A 16,763-nucleotide genomic window follows, 5' to 3' on the forward strand; every position below is an offset into this window, starting at 1 on the left:
TTAGGCTTTGGTGTAAGGGGTTAGGGTTTGGGTTAGGGTTATTGTTAGGGCTTAGGGGTGCAGGTTAGTGTTAGGGTTAGGGTTAGGGATAGCATTAGGGTTAGGGTTGGGGATTAGTTTTACAGTTAAGGTCAGAGTTTAGTGTAAGTATTATGATTAGGGTTAGAGTTAGAGTTAGGGTTAGGGTTAGGTGTAGGGTAAGATTTAGGTTTAGGTTCAGGTTTAGGGTTAGAGTTAGTGTTCTATTTAGGGTCGAGGTTAGAGTTAGGGTTATGGTTACGATTAGGTCTAGGGTTAGGATTAGGATTAGGTTTAGGGTTAGGTTCAGAGCTATTGGATGAGTTAGGTTCAGGGTTCTTGTGGACTAGCATTAAGGTTAGAGATAGGTTTAGGGTTAGGTTTTGGTTTGGTGTAGGTTTAGGGTTAAGGTTAGGGTTAGGGTGTGGATGAAGTTTAGGATAGGGTGAGGGTTATTTTTTGGGTTAGGGCTACAGTTTGGGTTTGTGTTCAGGTTAGTGTTCAGGTTAGTTTTAGGGTTCGGGTTAGGATTAGGGTTTATGTTTAAGGTTGGGGTAGGTTTAGGGTTAGTGTGAAGTTTAGGTTAAGGGTGAGGGTTAGGATAAGAGTTAGGATTAGTTGTAGGTTTATAGTTAGTGGTAGAGGTTAGGTTTAGGGTGTTAGGTTTAGGTTTATGGTTAGGGTAGGGTTAAGTTTAGGTTAATGTTAGGGTTAGGGTTAGATTAGGGTTACGGTTTGTTTTAGGGTTAGGGTCAGGGATAAGTTTAGGGATAGCATTAGGTTTAGGGTTGGGGATACGGTTAGGGGTTAGTGTGAGAGTTAGGGTTAGGTTTACAGTTCAGGTGAGGGTTTAGGGTAAGTGTTAGGGTTAGGGTTAGAGTTAGAGTTAGGGTTAGGGTTAGGGTGAAGTTTCAGTTAATAGTGAGGGTTAGGGTAAGGTTTAGGGTTAAGGTTAGAGTTAGGGTTAAGATTAGTGTTAGGGTTAGGCGTAGGCTTAGGTTTAGGGTCAGCGTAGGGGTAAGGTTAGGGTTAAGGCTGCGTTTACCGTAAAGGGTAGGGATAGGTTAGGGTTAGGGTCCGGCTTACAGTTAGAGTGAGTGCTAGGGTTTAGGCTTAGGGTGAGGGTCAGGTTTAGGGTTATTGTTAGGTTTAGTGTTAGGGTTAGTATAGAGTTAAGGTTGGGGTTAAGTTTAGGCTTAGGATAAGGGTTCTCTTTAAGTCAGGGCTAGGCTTAGTATTAGGGATAGGGTTAGGTTTAGGGAAAGGGTTAGGGGTTCGTGTGAGGGTTATTGTTAGGTTTTCAGTGAAGCTGATGTTTTAGGGTATTTCGGTTAGGGTTAGGTTTAGAGTTAGTGCTAGAGTGAGGGGATAGTTTAGGGTGAGGTTTAGTTTTAGGGTTAAGGTTAGGCTAGGTTTAGGTGAAGTTTAGGTTAAGGATGTGTTAGAGTTAGCGTTAGGGTTAGGTGTTTGGGTTAAGGTTAGGGTCTGGTTTAGGGTTAGATTTAGGGTGAGGGTTCAGTTTAGGGTTAGGGTTAGGGTGAAGTTGAAGTTAAGGGGGAGGGTTGAGCTTAGGGTTAGGGTTAGGGTCTAGGGGTTAGTTTTAGGTTTAAGGTTAGGATTAGGTATAGAATTGAGGTTAGAGTGAGGGTTTGGTTTAGGGTAAGTGTTAGGGTTAAGTCATGGTTAGGGTTTGGGCTAGGTTAACGTTAGAGAGAGGGTTAGGTTAAGGGTTGAGGTTAGGTTTAGAAGTTACGGTGAGGGCTAGTGCTAGGTTTTCATTTAACCTGAGAGTTTAGGGTAAGTTTTAGCATTAGGATTAGGGTTAGAGTAAGAGTTAGGGTCAGGGTTAGGGTTAAGTTTCGGGTTAGGGTTAGGTTTATGGTTAGGATTAGGGTTAGGGTCAGGGTTAGGGGGAGATTTAGTGTTATGTTTAGTGTTAGGGTTCGGATGAAGTTTCTGTTAAGTGTGAGGGTTAGGGTTAGGGGTTAGGGTTCAGGCTAAGGTCAGGGTTAGGGTTAGGTTTAGGATTAGTGTGAGGGGTCGAGTTAGGTGTTGGGTTAGTTTTAGTTTTGGTTAGGATTAGAGTTTGAATGAAGTTAGGGTAGGTTTAGGGTTATGTTTCGGGTGAAATTTTGGTTAAGAGTGAGGGTTCGGGTTAGGGTTAGGGTTAGAGTTAGGGAAAGTGGTTAGGGTTAGGTTTAGGCTTAAGGTTAGGTTTAGGCTAAGGATTAGTGTTAGACTTAGGGTTAGGGGTTAGTGTTTCAGTTAGGTTTAGGGTAGGGTTATATTTAGGATTAAGTTTAGGGTTAGGGTAAGATTTAGAGTTACGTTTGCAGTTAAGGTGAGGGTTTTGTGCAAGTGTTACGGTTAGGGTTAGGGTTAGGTTTAAGTTTATGGTAGCGTTAAAGTTAGGGTAAAGGTAAGGTTAGGGTTAGGGTCAGGGTTAGGATTACTATTAGGTTTAGGTTGAGGGTTAGGGTCAGAGTTATTTTAAGGGTTAGGTTTAGGGTTCCAGGTGCGCCAAGCTTAAGGTTAGGGTTAGGTTTAGGGGTAGGGTTAAGCTTATAGGTAGTGTTTGCTTTAGGTTAGGGATAGCGTGAAGTTTAAAATAGGGTGAGGGTTAGGGTTAGTGTTATGGCGAAGGTTTAGGTTAGTTTTCAGGTTAGTGTTAAGGTTACGTATCGGGTTAAGTTTACGGGTTCTGTTTAGTTTTAGGGTTAGGGTTAGATTTTAGGTCAGGGTTAAGTTTAGTGTTACGGTTAGGGTTAGGGTTCCGGTTTGTGTTAGGCATTGTGGTTGGGCTGAGGGTTAGATTTAGGGTGAGGGTTGGGTAGGGTTAGGATTATGGTTATGGTAAGGTGTTAGGGGTTAGAGGTGTAGTTTAGGGTTAGGATTTGGGTGAGGATTCTGGTTAGGCATTGTGGTTTGGGTCATGGTTAGGTTTGGTTTAGGGTTAGGGTTAGGTTTATGATTAGGTTTAGGGTTAGTGTTAGAGTTAGGGTGAAATTTTGGGTTAAGGTTTGGGTTAGGCTTTGGTGTAAGGGGTTAGGGTTTGGGTTAGGGCTATTGTTAGGGCTTAGGGGTGCAGGTTAGTGTTAGGGTTAGGGTTAGGGATAGCATTAGGGTTAGGGTTGGGGATTAGTTTTACAGTTAAGGTCAGAGTTTAGTGTAAGTATTATGATTAGGGTTAGAGTTAGAGTTAGGGTTAGGGTTAGTTGTAGGGTAAGATTTAGGTTTAGGTTCAGGTTTAGGGTTAGAGTTAGTGTTCTATTTAGGGTCGAGGTTAGAGTTAGGGTTATGGTTACGATTAGGTCTAGGGTTAGGATTAGGATTAGGTTTAGGGTTAGGTTCAGAGCTATTGGATGAGTTAGGTTCAGGGTTCTTGTGGACTAGCATTAAGGTTAGAGATAGGTTTAGGGTTAGGTTTTGGGTTTGGTGTAGGTTTAGGGTTAAGGTTAGGGTTAGGGTGTGGATGAAGTTTAGGATAGGGTGAGGGTTATTTTTTGGGTTAGGGCTACAGTTTGGGTTTGTGTTCAGGTTAGTGTTCAGGTTAGTTTTAGGGTTCGGGTTAGGATTAGGGTTTATGTTTAAGGTTGGGGTAGGTTTAGGGTTAGTGTGAAGTTTAGGTTAAGGGTGAGGGTTAGGATAAGAGTTAGGATTAGTTGTAGGTTTATAGTTAGTGGTAGAGGTTAGGTTTAGGGTGTTAGGTTTAGGTTTATGGTTAGGGTAGGGTTAAGTTTAGGTTAATGTTAGGGTTAGGGTTAGATTAGGGTTACGGTTTGTTTTAGGGTTAGGGTCAGGGATAAGTTTAGGGATAGCATTAGGTTTAGGGTTGGGGATACGGTTAGGGGTTAGTGTGAGAGTTAGGGTTAGGTTTACAGTTCAGGTGAGGGTTTAGGGTAAGTGTTATGGTTAGGGTTAGAGTTAGAGTTAGGGATAGGGTTAGGGTGAAGTTTCAGTTAATAGTGAGGGTTAGGGTAAGGTTTAGGGTTAAGGTTAGAGTTAGGGTTAAGATTAGTGTTAGGGTTAGGCGTAGGCTTAGGTTTAGGGTCAGCGTAGGGGTAAGGTTAGGGTTAAGGCTGCGTTTACCGTAAAGGGTAGGGATAGGTTAGGGTTAGGGTCCGGCTTACAGTTAGAGTGAGTGCTAGGGTTTAGGCTTAGGGTGAGGGTCAGGTTTAGGGTTATTGTTAGGTTTAGTGTTAGGGTTAGTATAGAGTTAAGGTTGGGGTTAAGTTTAGGCTTAGGATAAGGGTTCTCTTTAAGTCAGGGCTAGGCTTAGTATTCGGGATAGGGTTAGGTTTAGGGAAAGGGTTAGGGGTTCGTGTGAGGGTTAGTGTTAGGTTTTCAGTGAAGCTGATGTTTTAGGGTATTTCGGTTAGGGTTAGGTTTAGAGTTAGTGCTAGAGTGAGGGGATAGTTTAGGGTGAGGTTTAGTTTTAGGGTTAAGGTTAGGCTAGGTTTAGGTGAAGTTTAGGTTAAGGATGTGTTAGAGTTAGCGTTAGGGTTAGGTGTTTGGGTTAAGGTTAGGGTCTGGTTTAGGGTTAGATTGAGGGTGAGGGTTCAGTTTAGGGTTAGGGTTAGGGTGAAGTTGAAGTTAAGGGGGAGGGTTGAGCTTAGGGTTAGGGTTAGGGTCTAGGGGTTAGTTTTAGGTTTAAGGTTAGGATTAGGTATAGAATTGAGGTTAGAGTGAGGGTTTGGTTTAGGGTAAGTGTTAGGGTTAAGTCATGGTTAGGGTTTGGGCTAGGTTAACGTTAGAGAGAGGGTTAGGTTAAGGGTTGAGGTTAGGTTTAGAAGTTACGGTGAGGGCTAGTGCTAGGTTTTCATTTAACCTGAGAGTTTAGGGTAAGTTTTAGCATTAGGATTAGGGTTAGAGTAAGAGTTAGGGTCAGGGTTAGGGTTAAGTTTCGGGTTAGGGTTAGGTTTATGGTTAGGATTAGGGTTAGGGTCAGGGTTAGGGGGAGATTTAGTGTTATGTTTAGTGTTAGGGTTCGGATGAAGTTTCTGTTAAGTGTGAGGGTTAGGGTTAGGGGTTAGGGTTCAGGCTAAGGTCAGGGTTAGGGTTAGGTTTAGGATTAGTGTGAGGGGTCGAGTTAGGTGTTGGGTTAGTTTTAGTTTTGGTTAGGATTAGAGTTTGAATGAAGTTAGGGTAGGTTTAGGGTTATGTTTCGGGTGAAATTTTGGTTAAGAGTGAGGGTTCGGGTTAGGGTTAGGGTTAGAGTTAGGGAAAGTGGTTAGGGTTAGGTTTAGGCTTAAGGTTAGGTTTAGGCTAAGGATTAGTGTTAGACTTAGGGTTAGGGGTTAGTGTTTCAGTTAGGTTTAGGGTAGGGTTATATTTAGGATTAAGTTTAGGGTTAGGGTAAGATTTAGAGTTACGTTTGCAGTTAAGGTGAGGGTTTTGTGCAAGTGTTACGGTTAGGGTTAGGGTTAGGTTTAAGTTTATGGTAGCGTTAAAGTTAGGGTAAAGGTAAGGTTAGGGTTAGGGTCAGGGTTAGGATTACTATTAGGTTTAGGTTGAGGGTTAGGGTCAGAGTTATTTTAAGGGTTAGGTTTAGGGTTCCAGGTGCGCCAAGGTTAAGGTTAGGGTTAGGTTTAGGGGTAGGGTTAAGCTTATAGGTAGTGTTTGCTTTAGGTTAGGGATAGCGTGAAGTTTAAAATAGGGTGAGGGTCAGGGTTAGTGTTATGGCGAAGGTTTAGGTTAGTTTTCAGGTTAGTGTTAAGGTTACGTATCGGGTTAAGTTTACGGGTTCTGTTTAGTTTTAGGGTTAGGGTTCGATTTTAGGTCAGGGTTAAGATTAGTGTTACGGTTAGGGTTAGGGTTCCGGTTTGTGTTAGGCATTGTGGTTGGGCTGAGGGTTAGATTTAGGGTGAGGGTTGGGTAGGGTTAGGATTATGGTTATGGTAAGGTGTTAGGGGTTAGAGGTGTAGTTTAGGGTTAGGATTTGGGTGAGGATTCTGGTTAGGCATTGTGGTTTGGGTCATGGTTAGGTTTGGTTTAGGGTTAGGGTTAGGTTTATGATTAGGTTTAGGGTTAGTGTTAGAGTTAGGGTGAAATTTTGGGTTACGGTTTGGGTTAGGCTTTGGTGTAAGGGGTTAGGGTTTGGGTTAGGGTTATTGTTAGGGCTTAGGGGTGCAGGTTAGTGTTAGGGTTAGGGTTAGGGATAGCATTAGGGTTAGGGTTGGGGATTAGTTTTACAGTTAAGGTCAGAGTTTAGTGTAAGTATTATGATTAGGGTTAGAGTTAGAGTTAGGGTTAGGGTTAGGTGTAGGGTAAGATTTAGGTTTAGGTTCAGGTTTAGGGTTAGAGTTAGTGTTCTATTTAGGGTCGAGGTTAGAGTTAGGGTTATGGTTACGATTAGGTCTAGGGTTAGGATTAGGATTAGGTTTAGGGTTAGGTTCAGGGCTATTGTATGAGTTAGGTTCAGGGTTCTTGTGGACTAGCATTAAGGTTAGAGATAGGTTTAGGGTTAGGTTTTGGGTTTGGTGTAGGTTTAGGGTTAAGGTTAGGGTTAGGGTGTGGATGAAGTTTAGGATAGGGTGAGGGTTATTTTTTGGGTTAGGGCTACAGTTTGGGTTTGTGTTCAGGTTAGTGTTCAGGTTAGTTTTAGGGTTCGGGTTAGGATTAGGGTTTATGTTTAAGGTTAGGGGTAGGTTTAGGGTTAGTGTGAAGTTTAGGTTAAGGGTGAGGGTTAGGATAAGAGTTAGGATTAGTTGTAGGTTTATAGTTAGTGGTAGAGGTTAGGTTTAGGGTGTTAGCTTTAGGTTTATGGTTAGGGTAGGGTTAAGTTTAGGTTAATGTTAGGGTTAGGGTTAGATTAGGGTTACGGTTTGTTTTAGGGTTAGGGTCAGGGATAAGTTTAGGGATAGCATTAGGTTTAGGGTTGGGGATACGGTTAGGGGTTAGTGTGAGAGTTAGGGTTAGGTTTACAGTTCAGGTGAGGGTTTAGGGTAAGTGTTATGGTTAGGGTTAGAGTTAGAGTTAGGGATAGGGTTAGGGTGAAGTTTCAGTTAATAGTGAGGGTTAGGGTAAGGTTTAGGGTTAAGGTTAGAGTTAGGGTTAAGATTAGTGTTAGGGTTAGGTGTAGGCTTAGGTTTAGGGTCAGCGTAGGGGTAAGGTTAGGGTTAAGGCTGCGTTTACCGTAAAGGGTAGGGCTAGGTTAGGGTTAGGGTCCGGCTTACAGTTAGAGTGAGTGCTAGGGTTTAGGCTTAGGGTGAGGGTCAGGTTTAGGGTTATTGTTAGGTTTAGTGTTAGGGTTAGTATAGAGTTAAGGTTGGGGTTAAGTTTAGGCTTAGGATAAGGGTTCTCTTTAAGTCAGGGCTAGGCTTAGTATTAGGGATAGGGTTAGGTTTAGGGAAAGGGTTAGGGGTTCGTGTGAGGGTTATTGTTAGGTTTTCAGTGAAGCTGATGTTTTAGGGTATTTCGGTTAGGGTTAGGTTTAGAGTTAGTGCTAGAGTGAGGGGATAGTTTAGGGTGAGGTTTAGTTTTAGGGTTAAGCTTAGGCTAGGTTTAGGTGAAGTTTAGGTTAAGGATGTGTTAGAGTTAGCGTTAGGGTTAGGTGTTTGGGTTAAGGTTAGGGTCTGGTTTAGGGTTAGATTGAGGGTGAGGGTTCAGTTTAGGGTTAGGGTTAGGGTGAAGTTGAAGTTAAGGGGGAGGGTTGAGCTTAGGGTTAGGGTTAGGGTCTAGGGGTTAGTTTTAGGTTTAAGGTTAGGATTAGGTATAGAATTGAGGTTAGAGTGAGGGTTTGGTTTAGGGTAAGTGTTAGGGTTAAGTCATGGTTAGGGTTTGGGCTAGGTTAACGTTAGAGAGAGGGTTAGGTTAAGGGTTGAGGTTAGGTTTAGAAGTTACGGTGAGGGCTAGTGCTAGGTTTTTATTTAACCTGAGAGTTTAGGGTAAGTTTTAGCATTAGGATTAGGGTTAGAGTAAGAGTTAGGGTCAGGGTTAGGGTTAAGTTTCGGGTTAGGGTTAGGTTTATGGTTAGGATTAGGGTTAGGGTCAGGGTTAGGGGGAGATTTAGTGTTATGTTTAGTGTTAGGGTTCGGATGAAGTTTCTGTTAAGTGTGAGGGTTGTGGTTAGGGGTTAGGGTTCAGGCTAAGGTCAGGGTTAGGGTTAGGTTTAGGATTAGTGTGAGGGGTCGAGTTAGGTGTTGGGTTAGTTTTAGTTTTGGTTAGGATTAGAGTTTGAATGAAGTTAGGGTAGGTTTAGGGTTATGTTTCGGGTGAAATTTTGGTTAAGAGTGAGGGTTCGGGTTAGGGTTAGGGTTAGAGTTAGGGAAAGTGGTTAGGGTTAGGTTTAGGCTTAAGGTTAGGTTTAGGCTAAGGATTAGTGTTAGACTTAGGGTTAGGGGTTAGTGTTTCAGTTAGGTTTAGGGTAGGGTTATATTTAGGATTAAGTTTAGGGTTAGGGTAAGATTTAGAGTTACGTTTGCAGTTAAGGTGAGGGTTTTGTGCAAGTGTTACGGTTAGGGTTAGGGTTAGGTTTAAGTTTATGGTAGCGTTAAAGTTAGGGTAAAGGTAAGGTTAGGGTTAGGGTCAGGGTTAGGATTACTATTAGGTTTAGGTTGAGGGTTAGGGTCAGAGTTATTTTAAGGGTTAGGTTTAGGGTTCCAGGTGCGCCAAGGTTAAGGTTAGGGTTAGGTTTAGGGGTAGGGTTAAGCTTATAGGTAGTGTTTGCTTTAGGTTAGGGATAGCGTGAAGTTTAAAATAGGGTGAGGGTCAGGGTTAGTGTTATGGCGAAGGTTTAGGTTAGTTTTCAGGTTAGTGTTAAGGTTACGTATCGGGTTAAGTTTACGGGTTCTGTTTAGTTTTAGGGTTAGGGTTAGATTTTAGGTCAGGGTTAAGTTTAGTGTTACGGTTAGGGTTAGGGTTCCGGTTTGTGTTAGGCATTGTGGTTGGGCTGAGGGTTAGATTTAGGGTGAGGGTTGGGTAGGGTTAGGATTATGGTTATGGTAAGGTGTTAGGGGTTAGAGGTGTAGTTTAGGGTTAGGATTTGGGTGAGGATTCTGGTTAGGCATTGTGGTTTGGGTCATGGTTAGGTTTGGTTTAGGGTTAGGGTTAGGTTTATGATTAGGTTTAGGGTTAGTGTTAGAGTTAGGGTGAAATTTTGGGTTAAGGTTTGGGTTAGGCTTTGGTGTAAGGGGTTAGGGTTTGGGTTAGGGCTATTGTTAGGGCTTAGGGCTATTGTTAGGGCTTAGGGGTGCAGGTTAGTGTTAGGGTTAGGGTTAGGGATAGCATTAGGGTTAGGGTTGGGGATTAGTTTTACAGTTAAGGTCAGAGTTTAGTGTAAGTATTATGATTAGGGTTAGAGTTAGAGTTAGGGTTAGGGTTAGGTGTAGGGTAAGATTTAGGTTTAGGTTCAGGTTTAGGGTTAGAGTTAGTGTTCTATTTAGGGTCGAGGTTAGAGTTAGGGTTATGGTTACGATTAGGTCTAGGGTTAGGATTAGGATTAGGTTTAGGGTTAGGTTCAGGGCTATTGTATGAGTTAGGTTCAGGGTTCTTGTGGACTAGCATTAAGGTTAGAGATAGGTTTAGGGTTAGGTTTTGGGTTTGGTGTAGGTTTAGGGTTAAGGTTAGGGTTAGGGTGTGGATGAAGTTTAGGATAGGGTGAGGGTTATTTTTTGGGTTAGGGCTACAGTTTGGGTTTGTGTTCAGGTTAGTGTTCAGGTTAGTTTTAGGGTTCGGGTTAGGATTAGGGTTTATGTTTAAGGTTAGGGGTAGGTTTAGGGTTAGTGTGAAGTTTAGGTTAAGGGTGAGGGTTAGGATAAGAGTTAGGATTAGTTGTAGGTTTATAGTTAGTGGTAGAGGTTAGGTTTAGGGTGTTAGGTTTAGGTTTATGGTTAGGGTAGGGCTAAGTTTAGGTTAATGTTAGGGTTAGGGTTAGATTAGGGTTACTGTTTGTTTTAGGGTTAGGGTCAGGGATAAGTTTAGGGATAGCATTAGGTTTAGGGTTGGGGATACGGTTAGGGGTTAGTGTGAGAGTTAGGGTTAGGTTTACAGTTCAGGTGAGGGTTTAGGGTAAGTGTTATGGTTAGGGTTAGAGTTAGAGTTAGGGATAGGGTTAGGGTGAAGTTTCAGTTAATAGTGAGGGTTAGGGTAAGGTTTAGGGTTAAGGTTAGAGTTAGGGTTAAGATTAGTGTTAGAGTTAGGCGTAGGCTTAGGTTTAGGGTCAGCGTAGGGGTAAGGTTAGGGTTAAGGCTGCGTTTACCGTAAAGGGTAGGGCTAGGTTAGGGTTAGGGTCCGGCTTACAGTTAGAGTGAGTGCTAGGGTTTAGGCTTAGGGTGAGGGTCAGGTTTAGGGTTATTGTTAGGTTTAGTGTTAGGGTTAGTATAGAGTTAAGGTTGGGGTTAAGTTTAGGCTTAGGATAAGGGTTCTCTTTAAGTCAGGGCTAGGCTTAGTATTCGGGATAGGGTTAGGTTTAGGGAAAGGGTTAGGGGTTCGTGTGAGGGTTATTGTTAGGTTTTCAGTGAAGCTGATGTTTTAGGGTATTTCGGTTAGGGTTAGGTTTAGAGTTAGTGCTAGAGTGAGGGGATAGTTTAGGGTGAGGTTTAGTTTTAGGGTTAAGGTTAGGCTAGGTTTAGGTGAAGTTTAGGTTAAGGATGTGTTAGAGTTAGCGTTAGGGTTAGGTGTTTGGGTTAAGGTTAGGGTCTGGTTTAGGGTTAGATTGAGGGTGAGGGTTCAGTTTAGGGTTAGGGTTAGGGTGAAGTTGAAGTTAAGGGGGAGGGTTGAGCTTAGGGTTAGGGTTAGGGTCTAGGGGTTAGTTTTAGGTTTAAGGTTAGGATTAGGTATAGAATTGAGGTTAGAGTGAGGGTTTGGTTTAGGGTAAGTGTTAGGGTTAAGTCATGGTTAGGGTTTGGGCTAGGTTAACGTTAGAGAGAGGGTTAGGTTAAGGGTTGAGGTTAGGTTTAGAAGTTACGGTGAGGGCTAGTGCTAGGTTTTCATTTAACCTGAGAGTTTAGGGTAAGTTTTAGCATTAGGATTAGGGTTAGAGTAAGAGTTAGGGTCAGGGTTAGGGTTAAGTTTCGGGTTAGGGTTAGGTTTATGGTTAGGATTAGGGTTAGGGTCAGGGTTAGGGGGAGATTTAGTGTTATGTTTAGTGTTAGGGTTCGGATGAAGTTTCTGTTAAGTGTGAGGGTTAGGGTTAGGGGTTAGGGTTCAGGCTAAGGTCAGGGTTAGGGTTAGGTTTAGGATTAGTGTGAGGGGTCGAGTTAGGTGTTGGGTTAGTTTTAGTTTTGGTTAGGATTAGAGTTTGAATGAAGTTAGGGTAGGTTTAGGGTTATGTTTCGGGTGAAATTTTGGTTAAGAGTGAGGGTTCGGGTTAGGGTTAGGGTTAGAGTTAGGGAAAGTGGTTAGGGTTAGGTTTAGGCTTAAGGTTAGGTTTAGGCTAAGGATTAGTGTTAGACTTAGGGTTAGGGGTTAGTGTTTCAGTTAGGTTTAGGGTAGGGTTATATTTAGGATTAAGTTTAGGGTTAGGGTAAGATTTAGAGTTACGTTTGCAGTTAAGGTGAGGGTTTTGTGCAAGTGTTACGGTTAGGGTTAGGGTTAGGTTTAAGTTTATGGTAGCGTTAAAGTTAGGGTAAAGGTAAGGTTAGGGTTAGGGTCAGGGTTAGGATTACTATTAGGTTTAGGTTGAGGGTTAGGGTCAGAGTTATTTTAAGGGTTAGGTTTAGGGTTCCAGGTGCGCCAAGGTTAAGGTTAGGGTTAGGTTTAGGGGTAGGGTTAAGCTTATAGGTAGTGTTTGCTTTAGGTTAGGGATAGCGTGAAGTTTAAAATAGGGTGAGGGTCAGGGTTAGTGTTATGGCGAAGGTTTAGGTTAGTTTTCAGGTTAGTGTTAAGGTTACGTATCGGGTTAAGTTTACGGGTTCTGTTTAGTTTTAGGGTTAGGGTTAGATTTTAGGTCAGGGTTAAGTTTAGTGTTACGGTTAGGGTTAGGGTTCCGGTTTGTGTTAGGCATTGTGGTTGGGCTGAGGGTTAGATTTAGGGTGAGGGTTGGGTAGGGTTAGGATTATGGTTATGGTAAGGTGTTAGGGGTTAGAGGTGTAGTTTAGGGTTAGGATTTGGGTGAGGATTCTGGTTAGGCATTGTGGTTTGGGTCATGGTTAGGTTTGGTTTAGGGTTAGGGTTAGGTTTATGATTAGGTTTAGGGTTAGTGTTAGAGTTAGGGTGAAATTTTGGGTTAAGGTTTGGGTTAGGCTTTGGTGTAAGGGGTTAGGGTTTGGGATAGGGCTATTGTTAGGGCTTAGGGCTATTGTTAGGGCTTAGGGGTGCAGGTTAGTGTTAGGGTTAGGGTTAGGGATAGCATTAGGGTTAGGGTTGGGGATTAGTTTTACAGTTAAGGTCAGAGTTTAGTGTAAGTATTATGATTAGGGTTAGAGTTAGAGTTAGGGTTAGGGTTAGGTGTAGGGTAAGATTTAGGTTTAGGTTCAGGTTTAGGGTTAGAGTTAGTGTTCTATTTAGGGTCGAGGTTAGAGTTAGGGTTATGGTTACGATTAGGTCTAGGGTTAGGATTAGGATTAGGTTTAGGGTTAGGTTCAGGGCTATTGTATGAGTTAGGTTCAGGGTTCTTGTGGACTAGCATTAAGGTTAGAGATAGGTTTAGGGTTAGGTTTTGGGTTTGGTGTAGGTTTAGGGTTAAGGTTAGGGTTAGGGTGTGGATGAAGTTTAGGATAGGGTGAGGGTTATTTTTTGGGTTAGGGCTACAGTTTGGGTTTGTGTTCAGGTTAGTGTTCAGGTTAGTTTTAGGGTTCGGGTTAGGATTAGGGTTTATGTTTAAGGTTAGGGGTAGGTTTAGGGTTAGTGTGAAGTTTAGGTTAAGGGTGAGGGTTAGGATAAGAGTTAGGATTAGTTGTAGGTTTATAGTTAGTGGTAGAGGTTAGGTTTAGGGTGTTAGGTTTAGGTTTATGGTTAGGGTAGGGCTAAGTTTAGGTTAATGTTAGGGTTAGGGTTAGATTAGGGTTACTGTTTGTTTTAGGGTTAGGGTCAGGGATAAGTTTAGGGATAGCATTAGGTTTAGGGTTGGGGATACGGTTAGGGGTTAGTGTGAGAGTTAGGGTTAGGTTTACAGTTCAGGTGAGGGTTTAGGGTAAGTGTTATGGTTAGGGTTAGAGTTAGAGTTAGGGATAGGGTTAGGGTGAAGTTTCAGTTAATAGTGAGGGTTAGGGTAAGGTTTAGGGTTAAGGTTAGAGTTAGGGTTAAGATTAGTGTTAGAGTTAGGCGTAGGCTTAGGTTTAGGGTCAGCGTAGGGGTAAGGTTAGGGTTAAGGCTGCGTTTACCGTAAAGGGTAGGGCTAGGTTAGGGTTAGGGTCCGGCTTACAGTTAGAGTGAGTGCTAGGGTTTAGGCTTAGGGTGAGGGTCAGGTTTAGGGTTATTGTTAGGTTTAGTGTTAGGGTTAGTATAGAGTTAAGGTTGGGGTTAAGTTTAGGCTTAGGATAAGGGTTCTCTTTAAGTCAGGGCTAGGCTTAGTATTCGGGATAGGGTTAGGTTTAGGGAAAGGGTTAGGGGTTCGTGTGAGGGTTATTGTTAGGTTTTCAGTGAAGCTGATGTTTTAGGGTATTTCGGTTAGGGTTAGGTTTAGAGTTAGTGCTAGAGTGAGGGGATAGTTTAGGGTGAGGTTTAGTTTTAGGGTTAAGGTTAGGCTAGGTTTAGGTGAAGTTTAGGTTAAGGATGTGTTAGAGTTAGCGTTAGGGTTAGGTGTTTGGGTTAAGGTTAGGGTCTGGTTTAGGGTTAGATTTAGGGTGAGGGTTCAGTTTAGGGTTAGGGTTAGGGTGAAGTTGAAGTTAAGGGGGAGGGTTGAGCTTAGGGTTAGGGTTAGGGTCTAGGGGTTAGTTTTAGGTTTAAGGTTAGGATTAGGTATAGAATTGAGGTTAGATTGAGGGTTTGGTTTAGGGTAAGTGTTAGGGTTAAGTCATGGTTAGGGTTTGGGCTAGGTTAACGTTAGAGAGAGGGTTAGGTTAAGGGTTGAGGTTAGGTTTAGAAGTTACGGTGAGGGCTAGTGCTAGGTTTTCATTTAACCTGAGAGTTTAGGGTAAGTTTTAGCATTAGGATTAGGGTTAGAGTAAGAGTTAGGGTCAGGGTTAGGGTTAAGTTTCGGGTTAGGGTTAGGTTTATGGTTAGGATTAGGGTTAGGGTCAGGGTTAGGGGGAGATTTAGTGTTATGTTTAGTGTTAGGGTTCGGATGAAGTTTCTGTTAAGTGTGAGGGTTAGGGTTAGGGGTTAGGGTTCAGGCTAAGGTCAGGGTTAGGGTTAGGTTTAGGATTAGTGTGAGGGGTCGAGTTAGGTGTTGGGTTAGTTTTAGTTTTGGTTAGGATTAGAGTTTGAATGAAGTTAGGGTAGGTTTAGGGTTATGTTTCGGGTGAAATTTTGGTTAAGAGTGAGGGTTCGGGTTAGGGTTAGGGTTAGAGTTAGGGAAAGTGGTTAGGGTTAGGTTTAGGCTTAAGGTTAGGTTTAGGCTAAGGATTAGTGTTAGACTTAGGGTTAGGGGTTAGTGTTTCAGTTAGGTTTAGGGTAGGGTTATATTTAGGATTAAGTTTAGGGTTAGGGTAAGATTTAGAGTTACGTTTGCAGTTAAGGTGAGGGTTTTGTGCAAGTGTTACGGTTAGGGTTAGGGTTAGGTTTAAGTTTATGGTAGCGTTAAAGTTAGGGTAAAGGTAAGGTTAGGGTTAGGGTCAGGGTTAGGATTACTATTAGGTTTAGGTTGAGGGTTAGGGTCAGAGTTATTTTAAGGGTTAGGTTTAGGGTTCCAGGTGCGCCAAGGTTAAGGTTAGGGTTAGGTTTAGGGGTAGGGTTAAGCTTATAGGTAGTGTTTGCTTTAGGTTAGGGATAGCGTGAAGTTTAAAATAGGGTGAGGGTCAGGGTTAGTGTTATGGCGAAGGTTTAGGTTAGTTTTCAGGTTAGTGTTAAGGTTACGTATCGGGTTAAGTTTACGGGTTCTGTTTAGTTTTAGGGTTAGGGTTAGATTTTAGGTCAGGGTTAAGTTTAGTGTTACGGTTAGGGTTAGGGTTCCGGTTTGTGTTAGGCATTGTGGTTGGGCTGAGGGTTAGATTTAGGGTGAGGGTTGGGTAGGGTTAGGATTATGGTTATGGTAAGGTGTTAGGGGTTAGAGGTGTAGTTTAGGGTTAGGATTTGGGTGAGGATTCTGGTTAGGCATTGTGGTTTGGGTCATGGTTAGGTTTGGTTTAGGGTTAGGGTTAGGTTTATGATTAGGTTTAGGGTTAGTGTTAGAGTTAGGGTGAAATTTTGGGTTAAGGTTTGGGTTAGGCTTTGGTGTAAGGGGTTAGGGTTTGGGATAGGGCTATTGTTAGGGCTTAGGGCTATTGTTAGGGCTTAGGGGTGCAGGTTAGTGTTAGGGTTAGGGTTAGGGATAGCATTAGGGTTAGGGTTGGGGATTAGTTTTACAGTTAAGGTCAGAGTTTAGTGTAAGTATTATGATTAGGGTTAGAGTTAGAGTTAGGGTTAGGGTTAGGTGTAGGGTAAGATTTAGGTTTAGGTTCAGGTTTAGGGTTAGAGTTAGTGTTCTATTTAGGGTCGAGGTTAGAGTTAGGGTTATGGTTACGATTAGGTCTAGGGTTAGGATTAGGATTAGGTTTAGGGTTAGGTTCAGGGCTATTGTATGAGTTAGGTTCAGGGTTCTTGTGGACTAGCATTAAGGTTAGAGATAGGTTTAGGGTTAGGTTTTGGGTTTGGTGTAGGTTTAGGGTTAAGGTTAGGGTTAGGGTGTGGATGAAGTTTAGGATAGGGTGAGGGTTATTTTTTGGGTTAGGGCTACAGTTTGGGTTTGTGTTCAGGTTAGTGTTCAGGTTAGTTTTAGGGTTCGGGTTAGGATTAGGGTTTATGTTTAAGGTTAGGGGTAGGTTTAGGGTTAGTGTGAAGTTTAGGTTAAGGGTGAGGGTTAGGATAAGAGTTAGGATTAGTTGTAGGTTTATAGTTAGTGGTAGAGGTTAGGTTTAGGGTGTTAGGTTTAGGTTTATGGTTAGGGTAGGGCTAAGTTTAGGTTAATGTTAGGGTTAGGGTTAGATTAGGGTTACTGTTTGTTTTAGGGTTAGGGTCAGGGATAAGTTTAGGGATAGCATTAGGTTTAGGGTTGGGGATACGGTTAGGGGTTAGTGTGAGAGTTAGGGTTAGGTTTACAGTTCAGGTGAGGGTTTAGGGTAAGTGTTATGGTTAGGGTTAGAGTTAGAGTTAGGGATAGGGTTAGGGTGAAGTTTCAGTTAATAGTGAGGGTTAGGGTAAGGTTTAGGGTTAAGGTTAGAGTTAGGGTTAAGATTAGTGTTAGAGTTAGGCGTAGGCTTAGGTTTAGGGTCAGCGTAGGGGTAAGGTTAGGGTTAAGGCTGCGTTTACCGTAAAGGGTAGGGCTAGGTTAGGGTTAGGGTCCGGCTTACAGTTAGAGTGAGTGCTAGGGTTTAGGCTTAGGGTGAGGGTCAGGTTTAGGGTTATTGTTAGGTTTAGTGTTAGGGTTAGTATAGAGTTAAGGTTGGGGTTAAGTTTAGGCTTAGGATAAGGGTTCTCTTTAAGTCAGGGCTAGGCTTAGTATTCGGGATAGGGTTAGGTTTAGGGAAAGGGTTAGGGGTTCGTGTGAGGGTTATTGTTAGGTTTTCAGTGAAGCTGATGTTTTAGGGTATTTCGGTTAGGGTTAGGTTTAGAGTTAGTGCTAGAGTGAGGGGATAGTTTAGGGTGAGGTTTAGTTTTAGGGTTAAGGTTAGGCTAGGTTTAGGTGAAGTTTAGGTTAAGGATGTGTTAGAGTTAGCGTTAGGGTTAGG

Source organism: Elephas maximus, chromosome X (genome assembly GCF_024166365.1).
Source record: "Elephas maximus indicus isolate mEleMax1 chromosome X, mEleMax1 primary haplotype, whole genome shotgun sequence".
NCBI classification, from domain to species: domain Eukaryota; kingdom Metazoa; phylum Chordata; class Mammalia; order Proboscidea; family Elephantidae; genus Elephas; species Elephas maximus.